The 17,103-nt window shown below is 50.4% G+C and overlaps 1 protein-coding gene across 2 annotated transcripts in view; it reads left to right on the forward strand.

The window, feature by feature from the left end:
- LPAR3 (lysophosphatidic acid receptor 3) overlaps positions 1-17,103 on the forward strand; it is an 83,531-nt gene that overhangs the window by 30,644 nt on the left and 35,784 nt on the right. The window contains exon 1 of one of the 2 annotated variants that reach the window (XM_063938955.1): positions 6,651-6,719. The exons of the other annotated variant lie outside the window; for it this stretch is intronic. The gene's annotated coding sequence lies outside the window, so the exon portion shown is untranslated. Of the gene's footprint in view, positions 1-6,650; positions 6,720-17,103 lie in introns of those variants that run through there. 2 annotated transcript variants of the gene reach the window in all.

The raw sequence follows: 17,103 nt of genomic DNA on the forward strand, positions 1-17,103 counted from the left end.
GACCTTTTTCCATGTCGACCTTGTTCCCGTCGACCTTTTGTCCATGTCGACCTTTTGTCCACGTCGACCTAAGGCGTGTCGACCAATTGGCATCGACCTAAGGTGTGTCGACCTTTGTGCTGTCGACCTGGAGTCCGGATACCAGTGGTTATATTGCCGGTCTCTATTGAGCTAAGTGGCTGACTTGTGTCTCCATCATGTCACTTCTCACACAGTCTCACTGTACTAAGGAAAGATCTACAAGATGGCTGCAGTCACATGGTGCAGCAGTACATCAGATTGAAGGCCAGACTTTCCTGGGTCCTAGTGCCCAGCATGTATGCACAGTGGATGCTCTAATATGACCTTGGCCCTCATTCCGAGTTGTTCGCTCGCTAGCAGATTTTAGCAGCATTGCACACGCTAGGCCGCCGCCCTCTGGGAGTGTATCTCCGCTTAGCAGAATTGCGAACGAAAGATTAGCAGAATTGCAAATAGAAATTTCTTAGCAGTTTCTGAGTAGCTCCAGACCTACTCCTACACTGCGATCAGCTCAGCCCGTTTCGTTCCTGGTTTGACATCACAAACACGCCCTGCGTTCGGCCAGCCACTCCCCCGTTTCTCCAGACACTCCCGCGTTTTATTCTGACACACCTGCGTTTTTACGCACACTCCCAGAAAACGGTCAGCTTCCGCCCAGAAACACCCACTTCCTGTCAATCACACTCCGATCACTTCAACGATGAAAATTCTTTGTTCGAACGTAAGTAAATCTACTAAGTAAAAAATACTTAACGCATGCGCATTTTTGCCTTAATCGCTCCATTGCGAAAATCTGCAACGAGCGAACAACTCGGAATGACCCCCCATGTTCCGTTGGGACATCTATGCAAGGACAGCAGAGAAACAATTGGTCATGTTAGGGAGAAGCAGAGAGGACAGCCCCAGACCATACATCAGACGGCTGGCGAAAAGGTCAGGATGTGCCAGACACTGAAGGAGTAATCGGATAGGTATGAGTTAATCCAGGAAAGAACGGTGTCGCAGAGGCCGGTGTGCAGGAAAAGTCGGCGGATCCCACGTCCGGTAATGTTGCGATGTGTGGCCTATAGGCTACAACTGCCGTTGCGCTAGTTACTGGGGCCAAGCTCCAGCCAGAAATAAGCATACGACAGATGTAAACTCTCCCGGCTGTTTATAGAATCCCACACAGGACAGAAATTATAGACTTGTCAGAATGACCTAAATCTGAAAACAGTTTTTTGAGGAAACGCGTTTTACAGACTTCAATTATGTGAGAGAATATAAACTGCGACATCCTCTCTCTACAGTGCGGACGCTGCACAGACCCTGGATTACAGGGACAATCTATACCACGACCGTCAGGGAGACTTCTGGGGCCATCTCCAGCACGGGGACCTCTGAGGCCTGAGCGCCACGCACGCTATCCGGAAAACATTCGCTTTCAGCCCATTATGACAACGCCTGCAGTGTTCTGAGCAATACACAATGGAGTTCTGTACACTGCAGGGGGGGGGCTGTATAACGTATGATGAACCATATACTACAGCTTTATAAAACAATGACCAAATAGGTTTCTGATCATGTGTTTAGTTGGCGCTGTTTTTCAACAACAGCGAGGAATGAGCCTCAATAGTCTGGGGATCTATGTACTAAGCTTTGGAGAGAGATAAAGTCGCTGGAGATAAAGTACCAGCCAACCAGCTCCTAACTATCATTTTTCAAGCACAGCCTGTAACATGGCAGTTAGGAGCTGATTGGCTGCTACTTTATCACCGCCCACTTTATCTCTCTCCAAAGCTTAGTACATAGGGGTCTCTGTGTCATAATCATATCACTTCTATCTGCCCGTGTTTTCTATGTACACTCTCTATAGAGCACTTGTCTATACTACAGTATGTATTCACAATGTAGCACCCGCCTGTGCACAACACTAAATAGGGGGCAGCTTTACCTGAATAGCTTCAGTACAGGTAAGGTACCCGGCCCACGTGGCACATTACTGACAGGTCGGGATCCCTTCTGCACGTGTGTGGCCCTGTCTAGAGCGCCCTTCTGCACGTGTGTGGCCCTGTCTAGAGCGCCCTTCTGCACGTGTGTGGCCCTGTCTAGAGCTCCCCTCTGCACGTGTGGCCCTGTCTAGAGCGCCCCTCTGCACGTGGAGCGCCCTTCTGCACGTGTGTGGCCCTGTCTAGAGCGCCCTTCTGCACGTGTGTGGCCCTGTCTAGAGCGCCCTTCTGCACGTGTGTGGCCCTGTCTAGAGCGCCCTTCTGCACGTGTGTGGCCCTGTCTAGAGCGCCCTTCTGCACGTGTGTGGCCCTGTCTAGAGCGCCCTTCTGCACGTGTGTGGCCCTGTCTAGAGCGCCCTTCTGCACGTGTGTGGCCCTGTCTAGAGCGCCCTTCTGCACGTGTGTGGCCCTGTCTAGAGCGCCCTTCTGCACGTGTGTGGCCCTGTCTAGAGCGCCCTTCTGCACGTGTGTGGCCCTGTCTAGAGCGCCCTTCTGCACGTGTGTGGCCCTGTCTAGAGCGCCCTTCTGCACGTGTGTTGCCCTGTCTAGAGCGCCCTTCTGCACGTGTGTGGCCCTGTCTAGAGCGCCCTTCTGCACGTGTGTGGCCCTGTCTAGAGCGCCCTTCTGCACGTGTGTGGCCCTGTCTAGAGCGCCCTTCTGCACGTGTGTGGCCCTGTCTAGAGCGCCCTTCTGCACGTGTCTTGCCCTGTCTAGAGCGCCCTTCTGCACGTGTGTGGCCCTTGTCTAGAGCGCCCTTCTGCACGTGTCTTGCCCTGTCTAGAGCGCCCTTCTGCACGTGTGTGGCCCTTATCTAGAGCGCCCTTCTGCACGTGTGTGGCCCTTGTCTAGAGCGCCCTTCTGCACGTGTGTGGACCTGTCTAGAGCGCCCTTCTGCACGTGTGTGGCCCTGTCTAGAGCGCCCTTCTGCACGTGTGTGGCCCTTGTCTAGAGCGCCCTTCTGCACGTGTGTGGCCCTGTCTAGAGCGCCCTTCTGCACGTGTGTGGCCCTGTCTAGAGCGCCCTTCTGCACGTGTGTGGCCCTGTCTAGAGCGCCCTTCTGCACGTGTGTGGCCCTGTCTAGAGCGCCCTTCTGCACGTGTGTGGCCCTGTCTAGAGCGCCCTTCTGCACGTGTGTGGCCCTTGTCTAGAGCGCCCTTCTGCACGTGTGTGGCCCTTGTCTAGAGCGCCCTTCTGCACGTGTGTGGCCCTGTCTAGAGCGCCCTTCTGCACGTGTGTGGCCCTGTCTAGAGCGCCCTTCTGCACGTGTGTGGCCCTTGTCTAGAGCGCCCTTCTGCACGTGTGTGGCCCTTGTCTAGAGCGCTCTTCTGCACGTGTGTGGCCCTGTCTAGAGCGCCCTTCTGCACGTGTGTGGCCCTGTCTAGAGCGCCCTTCTGCACGTGTGTGGCCCTGTCTAGAGCGCCCTTCTGCACGAGTGTGGCCCTGTCTAGAGCGCCCTTCTGCACGTGTGTGGCCCTGTCTGTGTCTAGAGCTCCCTTCTGCACGTGTGTGGCCCTGTCTAGAGCGCCCTTCTGCACGTGTGTGGCCCTGTCTAGAGCGCCCTTCTGCACGTGTGTGGCCCTGTCTAGAGCGCCCTTCTGCACGTGTGTGGCCCTGCCTAGAGCGCCCTTCTGCACGTGTGTGGCCCTGCCTAGAGCGCCCTTCTGCACGTGTGTGGCCCTGTCTAGAGCGCCCTTCTGCACGTGTGTTGCCCTGTCTAGAGCGCCCTTCTGCACGTGTGTGGCCCTGCCTAGAGCGCCCTTCTGCACGTGTGTGGCCCTGTCTAGAGCGCCCTTCTGCACGTGTGTGGCCCTGTCTAGAGCGCCCTTCTGCACGTGTGTTGCCCTGTCCAGAGCGCCCTTCTGCACGTGTGTGGCCCTGTCTAGAGCGCCCTTCTGCACGTGTGTTGCCCTGTCTAGAGCGCCCTTCTGCACGTGTGTTGCCCTGTCTAGAGCGCCCTTCTGCACGTGTGTGGCCCTGTCTAGAGCTCCCCTCTGCACGTGTGTGGCCCTGTCTAGAGCTCCCCTCTGCACGTGTGTGGCCCTGTCTAGAGCGCCCTTCTGCACGTGTGTGGTCCTGTCTAGAGCGCCCTTCTGCACGTGTGTGGCCCTGTCTAGAGCGCCCTTCTGCACGTGTGCGGCCTTGTCTAGAGCGCCCTTCTGCACGTGTGCGGCCCTGTCTAGAGCGCCCTTCTGCACGTGTGTGGCCCTGTCTAGAGCGCCCTTCTGCACGTGTGTGGCCCTGTCTAGAGCGCCCTTCTGCACGTGTGTGGCCCTGTCTAGAGCGCCCTTCTGCACGTGTGTGGCCCTGCCTAGAGCGCCCTTCTGCACGTGTGTGGCCCTGACTAGAGCGCCCTTCTGCACGTGTGTTGCCCTGTCTAGAGCGCCCTTCTGCACGTGTGTGGCCCTTATCTAGAGCGCCCTTCTGCACGTGTGTGGCCCTGTCTAGAGCGCCCTTCTGCACGTGTGTGGCCCTGTCTAGAGCGCCCTTCTGCACGTGTGTGGCCCTGTCCAGAGCGCCCTTCTGCACGTGTGTGGCCCTGTCCAGAGCGCCCTTCTGCACGTGTGTGGCCCTGTCTAGAGCGCCCTTCTGCACGTGTCTTGCCCTGTCTAGAGCGCCCTTCTGCACGTGTGTGGCCCTGTCTAGAGCGCCCTTCTGCACGTGTCTTGCCCTGTCTAGAGCGCCCTTCTGCACGTGTCTTGCCCTGTCTAGAGCGCCCTTCTGCACGTGTGTGGCCCTGCCTAGAGCGCCCTTCTGCACGTGTGTGGCCCTGCCTAGAGCGCCCTTCTGCACGTGTGTTGCCCTGCCTAGAGCGCCTTTCTGCACGTGTGTTGCCCTGTCTAGAGCGCCCTTCTGCACGTGTGTGGCCCTGTCTAGAGCGCCCTTCTGCACGTGTGTGGCCCTGTCTAGAGCGCCCTTCTGCACGTGTGTGGCCCTGTCTAGAGCTCTAGGTGCAAATTCAATAATGAAAAGTTGATAAAGAAATAATAGCAAAAAAGTAACGCAGCTTTATTTGACTAATAAAGAATTTATCGTTAGTTGCCGCTTCTGCCGTCACCATCCTGAGAGGGCGATAGCGTAGGAGGGCAGACAGCGGTGTAGGTGAATAGTCAGTAACAAGCTTGTATATATGCGTCTTGTCTGATCTTATCCGCAAATATTTAGTTTCTCCCAAATGTATGACAGAGGGACCACAGCGAGTATCTCCAATATCTGCAGTGTTTCCTCCACCCCCGCCGGGAGCCGCAGCCCCTATAGGTCTCCATGATGCCAGATTTACCAACTTCACATTCTGGAGATTGGTCCCCGCAGCTAACGTCATCTGAAGATGGCGGCAGCCCGCGTACACAGGAGCCCGGCAGAACTGCGAGTACATCGCAGGGACGTCCCCGCGGGTGCGCCATCATACATTCCGCTGAAAGAACTGCATATTACAATGCGATTCGGGACACTAATATCACACACAGAGCGCACTCAATTCCTGATAAATGGCCCCATGTGTAATGCAGGTAAGAGTTATACACCTAGAACCCAGGAATATGGACTGCGAGAATCTGAGAGGCCAGGCAGTAATGAAGGGAATAACGGGTTACATTATAAACAGAGGTAACAGACTAGGGGTAACCCCCCCCTCCCCCGTGCCATGTGGGGGTGTACACCCCATTAACTATCCGCCCCAATTTGAAGTCACAGAATAAATAAATAGAACGATGAAAGGGGCCTGGCTTGAATCAGTTGTTTCAGTTGCTGTGGTAAATTGTGGTTGCTATGGGTAACAACTTGCTGTAATCTGAAATATGTGCACAGACTACACCCGATTGTGTTACAAGCCAATTAAGCAGCTACAGAAAGGAGAGAACATACAAACTGCATGTGGAAAGCATACTTGTTGTATGCGGTCTCAATGGCAGCAATGCACACTAAGGGGTAAATTTACTAAAGCTTCTAAAAATGAAAAGTAGTGATGTTGCCCATAGCAACCAATCAGATTCTGTCTATCATTTCTCAAGTCGCTTGGGGGAAGTAAGAGAGAAGTGGTGACTCAAGCGCAGGGGTGTAGTATGGTATGCCGGCGGCCGGGCTCCCGGCGACCAGCATACCAACGCCGGGAGGCATACTGACAGCGTCGCGAGCGCAAATGAGCCCCTTGTGGGATCGCTGCGCTTGCCATGCTGCTATGCTCGCTACGCTATTTTATTCTCCCTCCAGGGGGGTCGTGGACCCCCACAAGGGAGAAAAAGTGTCGGTATGCCGGCTGTCGGGATTCCGGCGCCGGTATACTGTGTGCCGGGATCCCGACAGTTGGCATACTGAAGACCACCCCAAGCGCAGACATGGCGCAACCGCTTCGGCGCCGTGTTTCAGCCTGCAACTTCGATCCTGCACACAATACAAATGTCTCAGACATCGTACTTCCTGCAGCCATGCTGCGCAACCAAAGATCGCAAGTGGTGGATCAGCGACGCAGATTAGGGGCGTCTCTATACAAGTCCTTTTCATATTTCTGCATGGCCGCAGCATGCACATTCCCAGCTGCGAATGCATGTGCTGCGTCTCTGAACCAGGCCCAGCCGCCTCCCTGTCACCAGGCGCGCTCAGTTCTCCGTGCGTGCACCTGGAATTGCAACTCTGTACGGACACGACTGGGACGCATGCGCGGTGCGTATTCACTCCACCACGAACGATATCAGGATCACAATCTGCTTGTGACGGGTATGTGACACAAGGAAGCTGATGAGTGTTGTGTATAGTGACCGTATATGTGACACAAGGAAGCTGATGAGTGTTGTGTATAGTGACCGTATATGTGACACAAGGAAGCTGATGAGTGTTGTGTAGAGCCACAGTATATGTGACACAAGGAAGCTGATGAGTGTTGTGTATAGTGACAGTATATGTGACACAAGGAAGCTGATGAGTGTTGTGTAGAGCCACAGTATATGTGACACAAGGAAGCTGATGAGTGTTGTGTATAGTGACAGTATATGTGACACAAGGAAGCTGATGAGTGTTGTGTAGAGCGACAGTATATGTGACACAAGGAAGCTGATGAGTGTTGTGTAGAGCGACAGTATATGTGACACAAGGAAGCTGATGAGTGTTGTGTAGAGCGACAGTATATGTGACACAAGGAAGCTGATGAGTGTTGTGTATAGTGACCGTATATGTGACACAAGGAAGCTGATGAGTGTTGTGTATAGTGACCGTATATGTGACACAAGGAAGCTGATGAGTGTTGTGTAGAGCCACAGTATATGTGACACAAGGAAGCTGATGAGTGTTGTGTATAGTGACGGTATATGTGACACAAGGAAGCTGATGAGTGTTGTGTATAGTGACAGTATATGTGACACAAGGAAGCTGATGAGTGTTGTGTAGAGCCACAGTATATGTGACACAAGGAAGCTGATGAGTGTTGTGTATAGTGACAGTATATGTGACACAAGGAAGCTGATGAGTGTTGTGTAGAGCCACAGTATATGTGACACAAGGAAGCTGATGAGTGTTGTGTATAGTGACCGTATATGTGACACAAGGAAGCTGATGAGTGTTGTGTATAGTGACAGTATATGTGACACAAGGAAGCTGGTGAGTGTTGTGTATAGTGACAGTATATGTGACACAAGGAAGCTGATGAGTGTTGTGTAGAGCGACAGTATATGTGACACAAGGAAGCTGATGAGTGTTGTGTATAGTGACAGTATATGTGACACAAGGAAGCTGATGAGTGTTGTGTATAGTGACAGTATATGTGACACAAGGAAGCTGATGAGTGTTGTGTATAGTGACAGTATATGTGACACAAGGAAGCTGATGAGTGTTGTGTAGAGCGACAGTATATGTGACACAAGGAAGCTGATGGGTGTTGTGTAGAGCCACAGTATATGTTACACAAGGAAGCTGATGAGTGTTGTGTATAGTGACAGTATATGTGACACAAGGAAGCTGATGAGTGTTGTGTATAGTGACCGTATATGTGACACAAGGAAGCTGATGAGTGTTGTGTATAGTGACCGTATATGTGACACAAGGAAGCTGATGAGTGTTGTGTATAGTGACCATATATGTGACACAAGGAAGCTGATGAGTATTGTGTAGAGCCACAGTATATGTGACACAAGGAAGCTGATTGTTGTGTAGAGTGACAGTAAATGTGACACAAGGAAGCTGATGAGTGTTGTGTAGAGCGACAGTATATGTGACACAAGGAAGCTGATGAGTGTTGTGTAGAGCGACAGTATATGTGACACAAGGAAGCTGATGAGTGTTGTGTATAGTGACAGTATATGTGACACAAGGAAGCTGATGAGTGTTGTGTATAGTGACAGTATATGTGACACAAGGAAGCTGATGAGTGTTGTGTAGAGCCACAGTATATGTGACACAAGGAAGCTGATGAGTGTTGTGTATAGTGACAGTATATGTGACACAAGGAAGCTGATGAGTGTTGTGTATAGTGACCGTATATGTGACACAAGGAAGCTGATGAGTATTGTGTAGAGCCACAGTATATGTGACACAAGGAAGCTGATGAGTGTTGTGTATAGTGACAGTAAATGTGACACAAGGAAGCTGATGAGTGTTGTGTAGAGCGACAGTATATGTGACACAAGGAAGCTGATGAGTGTTGTGTAGAGCGACAGTATATGTGACACAAGGAAGCTGATGAGTGTTGTGTATAGTGACAGTATATGTGACACAAGGAAGCTGATGAGTGTTGTGTATAGTGACAGTATATGTGACACAAGGAAGCTGATGAGTGTTGTGTAGAGCCACAGTATATGTGACACAAGGAAGCTGATGAGTGTTGTGTATAGTGACCGTATATGTGACACAAGGAAGCTGATGAGTGTTGTGTATAGTGACCGTATATGTGACACAAGGAAGCTGATGAGTGTTGTGTAGAGCGACAGTATATGTGACACAAGGAAGCTGATGAGTGTTGTGTATAGTGACAGTATATGTGACACAAGGAAGCTGATGAGTATTGTGTAGAGCCACAGTATATGTGACACAAGGAAGCTGATGAGTGTTGTGTATAGTGACAGTATATGTGACACAAGGAAGCTGATGAGTGTTGTGTATAGTGACAGTATATGTGACACAAGGAAGCTGATGAGTATTGTGTAGAGCCACAGTATATGTGACACAAGGAAGCTGATGAGTGTTGTGTATAGTGACAGTATATGTGACACAAGGAAGCTGATGAGTGTTGTGTATAGTGACAGTATATGTGACACAAGGAAGCTGATGAGTGTTGTGTATAGTGACAGTATATGTGACACAAGGAAGCTGATGAGTGTTGTGTATAGTGACAGTATATGTGACACAAGGAAGCTGATGAGTATTGTGTAGAGCCACAGTATATGTGACACAAGGAAGCTGATGAGTGTTGTGTATAGTGACAGTATATGTGACACAAGGAAGCTGATGAGTGTTGTGTATAGTGACAGTATATGTGACACAAGGAAGCTGATGAGTGTTGTGTATAGTGACAGTATATGTGACACAAGGAAGCTGATGAGTGTTGTGTAGAGCCACAGTATATGTGACACAAGGAAGCTGATGAGTGTTGTGTATAGTGACCGTATATGTGACACAAGGAAGCTGATGAGTGTTGTGTATAGTGACCGTATATGTGACACAAGGAAGCTGATGAGTGTTGTGTAGAGCCACAGTATATGTGACACAAGGAAGCTGATGAGTGTTGTGTATAGTGACCGTATATGTGACACAAGGAAGCTGATGAGTGTTGTGTATAGTGACCGTATATGTGACACAAGGAAGCTGATGAGTGTTGTGTAGAGCGACAGTATATGTGACACAAGGAAGCTGATGAGTGTTGTGTATAGTGACAGTATATGTGACACAAGGAAGCTGATGAGTGTTGTGTATAGTGACAGTATATGTGACACAAGGAAGCTGATGAGTGTTGTGTAGAGCCACAGTATATGTGACACAAGGAAGCTGATGAGTGTTGTGTAGAGCCACAGTATATGTGACACAAGGAAGCTGATGAGTGTTGTGTATAGTGATAGTAAATGTGACACAAGGAAGCTGATGAGTGTTGTGTATAGTGACAGTATATGTGACACAAGGAAGCTGATGAGTGTTGTGTAGAGCCACAGTATATGTGACACAAGGAAGCTGATGAGTGTTGTGTAGAGCCACAGTATATGTGACACAAGGAAGCTGATGAGTGTTGTGTATAGTGACCGTATATGTGACACAAGGAAGCTGATGAGTGTTGTGTATAGCGACGGTATATGTGACACAAGGAAGCTGATGAGTGTTGTGTAGAGCCACAGTATATGTGACACAAGGAAGCTGATGAGTGTTGTGTAGAGCCACAGTATATGTGACACAAGGAAGCTGATGAGTGTTGTGTATAGCGACGGTATATGTGACACAAGGAAGCTGATGAGTGTTGTGTATAGCGACGGTATATGTGACACAAGGAAGCTGATGAGTGTTGTGTATAGTGACAGTATATGTGACACAAGGAAGCTGATGAGTGTTGTGTAGAGCCACAGTATATGTGACACAAGGAAGCTGATGAGTGTTGTGTAGAGCCACAGTATATGTGACACAAGGAAGCTGATGAGTGTTGTGTATAGCGACCGTATATGTGACACAAGGAAGCTGATGAGTGTTGTGTATAGCGACGGTATATGTGACACAAGGAAGCTGATGAGTGTTGTGTAGAGCCACAGTATATGTGACACAAGGAAGCTGATGAGTGTTGTGTAGAGCCACAGTATATGTGACACAAGGAAGCTGATGAGTGTTGTGTATAGTGACGGTATATGTGACACAAGGAAGCTGATGAGTGTTGTGTATAGCGACGGTATATGTGACACAAGGAAGCTGATGAGTGTTGTGTATAGCGACGGTATATGTGACACAAGGAAGCTGATGAGTGTTGTGTAGAGCCACAGTATATGTGACACAAGGAAGCTGATGAGTGTTGTGTATAGTGACAGTATATGTGACACAAGGAAGCTGATGAGTGTTGTGTATAGTGACAGTATATGTGACACAAGGAAGCTGATGTGTTGTGTATAGTGACAGTATATGTGACACAAGGAAGCTGATGAGTGTTGTGTATAGTGACAGTATATGTGACACAAGGAAGCTGATGAGTGTTGTGTATAGTGACAGTATATGTGACACAAGGAAGCTGATGAGTGTTGTGTATAGTGACAGTATATGTGACACAAGGAAGCTGATGAGTGTTGTGTAGAGCGACAGTATACAGCACAATATAGGAAATAATACTACATATTGGGGGTCATTCCGAGTTGATCGCTAGCTGCAGTTGTTCGCAGCACAGCGATCACTCTAAAAAATTGCGTTTCTGTGCATGCGTATGCCCCGCAATACGCACGCACGACGTATGGGTACAAAGCTCTTTGTGGTTGTGCACAGGTTCTAGCAAAGTTTTCCTTCGCACTGATGGCCGCAAGAAGATTGACAGGCAGGGAGCGTTTCTGGGTGTCAACTGACCGTTTTCAGGGAGTGTTTGCAAAAACGCAGGCGTGTCTGGGCGTTCGCTGGGCGGGTGTATGATGTCAAATCCGGACAGGAACAGGCTGAAGTGATCGCAAGCGCTGAGTAGGTTCAGAACTACTCGGAAACTGCAGAAACTGTTTTTGCTGAGCTCGGCTGCACAGGCGTTCGCACTCTTGCAATGCTAAAATACACTCCCAGTGGGCGGCGGCATAGCGTTTGCACGGCTGCTGAAAATTGCTAGCGAGCGATCAACTGGGAATGACCCCCATATAGTGAACAGATTGCCATAATCCCAATATTATGGAACCAGCACCAGAGAACTGACAACCAATTACCCAGTATTCTGGTGAGTTGGACGCAAATCGCTGCATGCACAGAAAGAGCCGCGTTCATCTCATCACATGGTAAAGCCCAGCATGTGTGAGGCGCCTCCTGATGCATTCGCAATAAGATTGCGGACGTCTTGGAACAAAGGTTGATCCCTGGCAGCGCAGCATGACTGCGCTGTCAGGTGGTCAGCCACCATTTTTTGGAGCACCTGCGTGTGACATCACGCAGTCGCCCCCCGAAAATGGTCCCGGCTCACCCCCGTTAGGTCCCTACCATCGCCGCGTCACTGCCACGCGAATGGGGATGCGACCGCAATGTGTCTGCATGCGCATTTTGTCTCCCTCTGCAAACTGCGCTGCACGCCACATCAGCGGCGGGATCTGAATGACCCCCACAATCATAAAGGGTTTATCCCCAGTGACTAGTACCCCATTTCCACTAGCTAAATTTACCCGTGTTTTTGCATGGGGACACGCATCAACACGGGTTTTTTGTAAGTGGAAACGACTCAACACGGGTTGCGTGAACCTGGAATCCTACATGGGTAGCTACCTGGGTTGAACACGGTAATGACCCAGGTAATTGTGCAGTGGAAACGGTCATTACCCGTGTTTCAGAACCGAGTAACGAGTGACATCACTAGCTTTCACAGAGCTTACCCGGGTTAAGTGGAAACAGATCCGACCCAGGAATAATACGTGTGGAAGTGCAGTGGAAACGGTGGGGCCGACGTGGGTTGGAGCCGGATTAAACATCCTGGATTGGACCCAGTACTCAGGTGGGAAAGGTGTATGAGACATGTTGAGCTCTGGCGTTGTACTACATGTAACACATCGGCTACCTGTTATCAGCGTTACAGACTGCAGCTTTATTTTATTTGGATGAGTTATTTAGTCTTACATCTCCGGCAATCTGAATAATGCAGTACTACATATATATACAGTGGGGCAAAAAGTATTTGGACAGCCACCGATTGTGCAAGTTGACCCACTTAAAAAGATGAGAGAGGTCTGTAACTTCCATCATAGGTACACTTCAACTGTGAGAGACAGAATCTGGAGAAAAAAACCCAGGAAATCACATTGTATGATTTTTAAACAATTTACTTGTATATTCTTGTGGAAAATAAATATTTGGACACCTACCAAGCAGCAAGATTTCTGACTCTCACAGGGGTGTAGTATGGTATGCCGGCGGCTGGGCTCCCGGCGACCAGCATACCGGCGCCGGGAGCCCGACCGCCGGCATACCATCAGCGTGGCGAGCGCAAATGTGCCCCTTGCGGGCTCACTGTGCTCGCCACGCTGCTGGCGCGATACACGCGCCACACTATTTTATTTTCCCTCCAGGGGAGTCGTGGACCCCCACGAGGGAGAAGAAGTGTCGGTATGCCGGCTGTCGGGATTCCGGCGCTGTGCACCGGGATCCCGATAGTCGGCATACTGAAGACCACCCTCTCACAGACCTGTTACTTCTTCTTTAAGAAGCTCTTCTATCCTCCACTCGTTACCTGTATTAATGGCACCTGTTTGAACTGGTTATCTGTATAAAAGACACCTGTCCACAACCTCAAACAGTCAGACTGCTACCTCTCCACCATGGCCAAGACCAGATAGCTGTCTAAGGACACCAGGGACACAATTGTAGAGCTGCACAAGGCTGGGATGAGCTACTCGACAATAGGCAAGCAGCTTGGTGAGAAGAGATCAACTGTTGCCGCAATTATTACAAAATGGAAGAAATACAAGATCACTGATAATCTCCCTCGACCTGGGGCTCCATGCAAGATCTCACCTCGTTGGGTATCAATGATCTTGAGAACGGTGAGGAATCAGCTCAGAACTACACAGGATGACCTGGTCAATGACCTCAAGAGAGCTGGGACCACAGTCACAAAGGTTACCATTAGTAACACACTACGTCGTCATGGATTGAAATCCTGCAGCGCACGAAAGGTCCCCCTGCTTAAGCCAGCACATGTCCAGGCCCGTCTAAAGTTTGCCAGTGACCATCTGGATGATCCAGAGGAGGACTGGGAGAATGTAATGTGGTCAGATGAGAACAAAATCAAACTTTTTGGTATAAACTCCACTCGCTGTGTTTGGAGGGAGAAGAATGATGAATGGCATCCTAAGAACACCATACCCACTGTGAAGCATGGGGGTGGAAACATCATGCTTTGTGGCTGCTTTTCTGCAAAGGGGACAGGACGACTGATCCGTATTAAGGAGAGGATGAATGGGGCCATGTATCGTGAGACTTTGGGCAAAAAACTCCTTCCGTCAGTAAGAGCATTGAAGATGGAACGTGGCTGGGTCTTCCAGCATGACAATGACCCCAAACACACCGCCCGGGCAACTAAGGAGTGGCTCCGTAAGAAGCATTTCAAGGTCCTGGAGTGGCCTAGCCAGTCTCCAGACCTCAACCCAATAGAAAATCTGTGGAGGGAGTTGAAAGTCCTTGTTGCACGGCGACAGCCCCAAAACATGACAGATCTAGAGAAGATCTGCATGGAAGAGTGGGCCAAAATACCTGCTATAGTGTGTGCAAACCTGGTCAAGAACTACAGGAAACATGTGACCTCTGTAATTGCCAACCAAGGTTATGTTACAAAGTATTGAGTTCAACTTTCTGATTGTCCAAATATTTATTTTCCACAAGAATAAACAAATAAATAGAGTAACAATCATACAATGTGATTTCCAGATTCTGTCTCTCACAGGTGAAGTCTATGATGGAAATTACACACCTCTCTCATCTTTATAAGTGGGTCACCTTGCACAATCAGTGGCTATCCAAATACTTTTTTGCCCCACTGTGTATATGTATGTATGTATGTATGTATATATATATATATATATATATATATATATATATATATATATATACTAGGTGCTTCATCGCGCCCTACGGGTGCGCTTCACACCGTCGAAAGGGGCTACGCCCCCTTAACCCCTGCACGCCTTGCTGCAGTTCAATATTTGTATGAGTATTACCTGCATTCCTAGGTTTGTTAGTGGTTAAATATTGCACGATGAAAGTGCTTCCAATGGTGAAGGCGGCGTAGCCCCTTGCGACGGCGTGAACAGTGCCTGCAGGGCACGATGTACAGAATGTAGCGGGTGCGGGGGGGACCGCGGATGAGGCAGGGAGTATGTAGATGCTGCGAGTGGAGGGGGAGGTGGATGCAGGTGTGGGGGGAGGGGGTGCGGGACCTATAACTATGTGATTGTATGTGTAACAATATATAGGACACGGATAAGGATGTATGTGATATAAACATACCCGCATGAAGAGGTAAATGGTGTCGTTATACACAGAGGGGAGTGCTGGTACAATGCGGAGTAGGGGCAGCTGTGTCCTCTCTCTACACCGTACCATCCTTCAGGTGTAGCAACACGGACATGTTGCACACGCAAGGTCTTCACGCGGCCGCAGGTGCACCAGTCCCCTCTGCATGCGCTATGTGCGCGCCCCCGTCAGGTGCAGTAGGAGGAGGGGGCGATGGCTGGAGGTGGTACCAGGGCCAATGGGCATGGACAGCGCGGTCATGTGCTCGGTGCTGGGCTTGCGCCCTGCGCTTGCTGTGTGAGGGATAGGGAGGAGGCGGCAGAGCGGAGCATCACCGATATACCGGTAACTATGGGGGGCACCGCAGGGGGTTATGGCTCCTGTACTCCTGGTGAGGGTTTGTCAGGGAGGTATCAAGGAGCCAGTGGTATGGACCGTGTATGGGATACAGGGCGGTAGGGAGGGGATCCAGAGACGCGGGGCGGTAGGGAGGGGATACAGAAACGCAGGGCTGTAGGGAGGGGATACAGAGACGCAGAGCGGTAGGGAGGGGATCCAGAGACGCGGGGCGGTAGGGAGGGGATACAGAAACGCAGGGCCATAGGGAGGGGATACAGAAACGCAGAGCGGTAGGGAGGTGATACAGAGACGCAGAGCGGTAGGGAGGGGATACAGAGAGGCGGGGTGGTAGGGAGGGGATACAGAAACGCAGAGCGGTAGGGAGGTGATACAGAGACGCAGAGCGGTAGGGAGGGGATACAGAGACACAGGGCGGTAGGGAGGGAATACAGAGACGCAGAGCGGTAGGGAGGGGATACAGAGACACAGGGCGGTAGGGAGGGGATACAGAGACGCAGGGCGGTAGGGAGGGGATACAGAGACGCAGAGCGGTAGGGAGGGGATACAGAGACACAGGGCAGTAGGGAGGGCACACAGAGACGCAGGGCGGTAGGGAGGGGATAGAGAGACGCAGGGCAGTAGGGAGGGGATACAGAAACGCAGGGTGGTAGGGAGGGGAAACAGAGACGCGGGGCGGTAGGGAGGGGATAGAGAGACGCGGGCCGGTAGGGAGGGGATAGAGAGAAGGGGGGGCGGTAGGGAGGGGATAGAGTGACGCAGGGCGGCAGGGAGGGGATAGAAAGACGCAGGGCGGTAGGGAGGGGATAGAGAGACTATATATATATATATATATATATATATATATATATATATATATATATACACTGCTCAAAAAAATAAAGGGAACACTAAAATAACACATCCTAGATCTGAATGAATGAAATATTCTTATTAAATACTTTGTTCTTTACATAGTTGAATGTGCTGACAACAAAATCACACAAAAATTGTCAATGGAAATCAAATTTATTAACCCATGGAGGTCTGGATTTGGAGTCACACTCAAAATTAAAGTGGAAAAACACACTACAGGCTGATCCAACTTTGATGTCCTTAAAACAAGTCAAAATGAGGCTCAGTAGTGTGTGTGGCCTCCACGAGCCTATATGACCTCACTACAACCCACACAAGTGGCTCAGGTAGTGCAGCTCATCCAGGACGGCACATCAATGCGAGCTGTGGCAAGAAGGTTTGCTGTGTCTGTCAGCGTAGTGTCCAGAGCATGGAGGCGCTACCAGGAGACAGGCCAGTACATCAGGAGACGTGGAGGAGGCCGTAGGAGGGCAACAACCCAGCAGCAGAACCGCTACCTCCGCCTTTGTGCAAGGAGGAACAGGAGGAGCACTGCCAGAGCCCTGCAAAATGACCCTCCAGCAAGCCACAAATGTGCATGTGTCTACTCAAACGATCAGAAACAGACTCCATGAGGGTGGTATGAGGGCCCGACGTCCACAGGTGGGGGTTGTGCTTACAGCCCAACACCGTGCAGGACGTTTGGCATTTGCCAGGGAACACCAAGATTGGCAAATTCGCCACTGGCGCCCTGTGCTCTTCACAGATGACA

This window comes from Pseudophryne corroboree, chromosome 9 (assembly GCF_028390025.1).
Source record: "Pseudophryne corroboree isolate aPseCor3 chromosome 9, aPseCor3.hap2, whole genome shotgun sequence".
Taxonomy (NCBI): Eukaryota; Metazoa; Chordata; class Amphibia; order Anura; family Myobatrachidae; genus Pseudophryne; species Pseudophryne corroboree.